This window comes from Musca autumnalis, unplaced genomic scaffold (assembly GCF_047663935.1).
Source record: "Musca autumnalis isolate F117 unplaced genomic scaffold, ASM4766393v1 scaffold_3, whole genome shotgun sequence".
In the NCBI taxonomy this organism is placed as follows: Eukaryota; Metazoa; Arthropoda; class Insecta; order Diptera; family Muscidae; genus Musca; species Musca autumnalis.
Genome location: NW_027411866.1, coordinates 23,133,010 through 23,137,600, shown reverse-complemented (window position 1 = coordinate 23,137,600; position 4,591 = coordinate 23,133,010). Strand labels below are relative to the sequence as shown.

General features: G+C 35.2%; 1 long non-coding RNA gene across 2 annotated transcripts; it reads left to right on the top strand.

Annotated features, from left to right (window-relative positions):
* The first annotated feature begins 535 nt into the window (after positions 1–535).
* Positions 536–4,560, top strand: LOC141397663 (uncharacterized). Of its 2 annotated transcripts, XR_012411472.1 has the most exons (4): positions 536–867; positions 3,682–3,942; positions 4,004–4,347; positions 4,428–4,560. It is a non-coding gene; the product is annotated as an uncharacterized lncRNA (long non-coding RNA). The 2 variants fall into 2 exon arrangements; XR_012411471.1 differs by having other exon boundaries at positions 4,004–4,526.
* The last annotated feature ends 31 nt before the right edge of the window (positions 4,561–4,591 follow it).

Here is a 4,591-nt window from a genome sequence, read left to right as displayed (position 1 = left end):
TTGAAGAAAGGATGTCGGCATCGGCGGGTAGGGATCAACCAACTGTTTTTGTTTTGTAGGGATCTCTAAAGCAACTGCTTTTTAAATGTATGCAACGGAGTGCATTTTTCATAACTCCGTGTGGACTGAATCGAAAGATGTTGTGAAATCATAACTCCACATGCACAATTTCCAACATTTTTTGCTGGGAATCTACCTCTTCTACCACGGCTTCTTTGATATTGTCTGCTCGAAGTGGTCTTGTGTAAACGCGTAGTAAAAATGGTTTGAAAATCGAAAGTCAAGTCATAAAATATCGACTTCTTGACTATCATCGCAATTGAAAGTCGAGTACGACCTTTCAAAACAAAAAGACGATTAATTGAAAATCGACTTACGTATCCCTACTCGGTTCTCGCAAAAGAGAATTCAATTAAAATCGTGCGGAAAAATAAAAACGCTTAATAAAGTGTTAATTAAACATTAAACGATAAAATTTACCATTTGCTAGACAACCCAATAACATAAAGACTTTATATAAAAGGTAATTATTAATGGACATAAGAAGAAAATGTGCGTGTTTGTGTTGTGAATGCTAAGAAAACAAGAGGAAAAAAAAATGACAAATCATCCTTCAAGAAAACAAATAAAAACAACAATAATTAAATGTGTAAATGTGTGTCTTGTTGTTAAATGCGGAAATGTAATTGAAAATGTGTAGTTTTTCAGCATTGAGAAACAATTCTATTTCTGTTATTTGTCTAGACGACATGAAATTTCTTGCATTGTTTTGTATGCACTTAATTCTTTTCATATTGCATAAATAAAAAATTCGTGTTTGAAGGAGAGAATGAGGGAGAGTTAATTGTGAGAGTGCGAACTGAGAGTGTAAGTGCAAATGAAAACATCCCCCTGCACCACCCACACCCTTATTTTTGTTGGTAAAAAAATAACACAAAAAGAACACGTTTTTAGAAAAAGATGTGATACCATTACAGGGTGAAGCAATATTAAGGTATGAAATGTTAGAAAAAATCCCCCAAAAAGCCACAGATTTGAGGTTGATTCCTAAGAATATGATGTAATTTTGTTTTTGCAAAAAGCCAGGAATTGTTTGGAGTAAGCGAACTCATGTAGGATCACCAGATAACGTGCCAGATCGTTTTGGGGAGGCCTTTGTTGATCACAATGGGAACATTCCTAGTTTGACTATGACAGATAGATCTCGATGCCCTGATTACGAAAGTATAAAATTTTGCCGGCGGTCATAACCGGTTATCCCATTATTTTAGCCGAAAGTCCGGGTAAAAAACCGGATATATAACCGGGTTTTCTGAACCGATATGGGTATCAAAAGAAAGTATAGGAAAACAACTATCCAGAAGTGTAATATTTCCAGCTGTATATAAACCGGTTACAATTCTAGAGCAAATTTCGGCTACGCGGGCAAAAGTTTCTTTAAAATTAGATTCACTTTGGCAGTTTTGTTGAGATGTGTGTTTTACTTACTATTTGTGTGCAAGTCAAGCTTAATCTCATATTTGTTGTTTTCAAATTTAAAAACAACAAGTTTAAAGTGGGTGTAGTTAAAATTGATTACTTTTGGGGATGGTAGAGAATACTAGTTTCGTCCAACGCCACTTGGACTCATCAGTTCTCTTAGTTCTTTGCATTGAAGTAAAGAACTCTTCCCCAATTTTATGACGACTCGAGCTCAAAATTAACTACTCCCACTGTCATGTGTCTCCACATTGCAGAGAATGCAGAACTGATGAGTCCAAGTGGCGTTGGACGAAACTAGTATTCTCTGCCATCCCCAAAAGTAATCAATTTTAACTACACCCACTTTAAACTTGTTGTTTTTAAATTTGAAAACAACAAATATGAGATTAAGCTTGAATTGCACACAAATAGTAAGTTTCTTTAAAATTGTAAGTTTATGTAAGTAGCCGGCCTTCGGCAGGAGATTTAAGACATTCTCCTATGGACAGGTGCAAATTTCGGCTACGCGGACAAAAGTTTCTTTGAAAATGTAAGTTTTCTGAATTAGCCGGCATTCGGCGGGGGATATAGGACTTTCTGCTATGGACAGGTGCAAATTTCGCCTACGCGGACAAAAGTTTCTTTAAAATTGTAAGTTTTCTTCCTTAAAATTTCAATAATTACCAGAATTTTTAAGCAAAAAATATACACTTTTTTCTCTAAATACCAAATCGGGTTTAGCATCTTAACGGAAAATAAATTATTAAAAAGGTGTTATTTTAAGCTTTCATTTGATACCCATATCGGTTCAGAAAATCCGGTTATATATTCAATTTTTAACCCGGACTTTCGGTTTAAATAATCGGATAACCGGTTATGACCGCCGTAATAATATCTATATTTTCGTAATCAGGGCATTGAGATCTATCTATGGTAAAAATTTCAGATGTATCCGACAGTTATAGCTAAACTAGGAATAAGCCTTTCGTTGGGGGAAATCCATACTTACCGAGATATGGGCCTCTGAAGTTACGAAAATTCCTTTGTGTTAAAGCCTGCTACTTGGAAATAAATTACAATTTAAAAGAAAAATGTGTTCCCGTGCGCAAGTTTTGATGACTAGGATAGCGTTTTTATGTCCTCCACATAGCCTAAGTATATATAACCATGTCCGTCCATCCGTCTGTGTTTTGAAATCACGATACAGCTTGTAATATTATAATTTAATATTTGTTACAGAATTTATAATTTGTTACCGAAGTTTCTATTACTCCTAGGATGTTTGGTATTGAAAATGGGTTATATCGGTCCACGTTTTGATATAGACCCCATAGAATGGTACCCCTAAATTTTCGATATTTTAAAGGTTTTGGCCTTATCATCAGACCGAAATGGCTGAAATTTGGTACTTAATTTTCATAGCTGCAAAAAACTTTCCCCCAGAAATTTGCTGGTGTAGGTCCACATTTTGATATAGCTCTCACATAAAAGGGCCTCCGAATTTTCGGTATCTTAAAGTTTTTATCATCTTTATCCCACCAAAATGGCTGAAATTTGGTACTTAATTTTCGTAGAGGCGAAAAAATTTTACCGCGGAAATTTGTCGGCACAGTTCAACGTTTTGAGTAGCCCCAACAAAAGTTAATTTCCGATTTTTGGAATTTTTAAGGTTTTAGCCAAATTATCCAAATGAAATAACAGACATTTGGTATTTATTCATATCATATTTCCGCACAGAATTTTCGGTGTGGCTCCACTTTTTGATATAGCCCCTATAGAACGTACCGTCCCATTTTCAGTAAAGTTTCAACGGACCAGGATGAATGTTTGGGCTGGATTCGGATCGATCTGAAATATTTATCACTGGTAGGGCTTGTAGTGCTGATCACGCATATATATATATTATGGGCAGGAAGTCCATACTTCCCGAGATATAGGCTCCGAAAGTTCGAAAATTCCCTTGGTTTTGACGATAAGTTTAGTTTAAATCGAAATTTTTTCATATATAGCCGTCCTTCGGCCGGGGAATTAAGACTTTCTCCTAAATCGAAATTTTTTATCATCGATCCGAATCCAGTCGGTATATTCAACTTATGCCAATTTCGTTAGCGAGTAGTACAACTTTTCCAACCTTCTTCAAATTTGTGACAGTGTTTTGTTTACCTTTTGTCACACCTCCCCCTCCCCGCATATGGTTTGTATACTGTCTAACTCTCGCAGAAAATGAAAACCGCATCACTCTCTCAATAATAGCCTAGAAAAACTGAGTAAAATAACAATAACAACAATGACATAAAAATAATGGAAACGTGTGGTTTCTTTTCATTGGTTCATCTGTATCGCATGTCAAAAAAATTTTTCCCTCGCATTACGATAATAAATATTATATGAAAATTTCATAAAAATAAAATAAATTTAATTAGATATCGAAAAATTAAAAAGAAGTGTGGCACCTGCAGAGAGGAAGAGGTATGAAGACAGGTAATAAATGTACATTATTTATGCAATTAAACAATTTTTCATGGCTTTTCTGATATTGCAGCAGCAGCATAAAGTACACACAAAGTCAAAACGTTTAGTTTTTTTATATTTTTTTGGTGATTAGACTTTGATTATGCCAACAGCAGCACACACAGCAACGCAATGAATGACATCAAGAAGAATACCTACTTGACATTTTGTGTTAATCTTTAAACAGTTTGGTTAAACGAAAAACGCGAGACCTTCATACAAAGAAACAGGCGAATAGCATTTGCAGCTCTTATCAGTCCAATACTTGCTTGCATAGTTGATTACCGATAGTCATTGTGGCTGAAGAGTAAGCGCTTTGTCTTTTGTTTCATTTCGATTTCATTTATTTACCTATGGAACAGAACAATCCCAAATGTAGGTCATTAACCGTTCCCCCACACTCGTGGCTATTCGTTGGTGCTTTAGTTGTTTTTGTTATTATTATTTTAAATTAGTCTAGGTACTGGTCTCTACCCAAAGACATCCAATTGTAAGAATTAAGCAACAATTGAGAGGTGCGTTTTTCATTTTTGGCTTCCGCAATATCTATTAGCTTGGGTAAGATAAGTAATATGATAAGTCTACAACAGGAATGCAGGTATGTTTCGCATTTGGATTG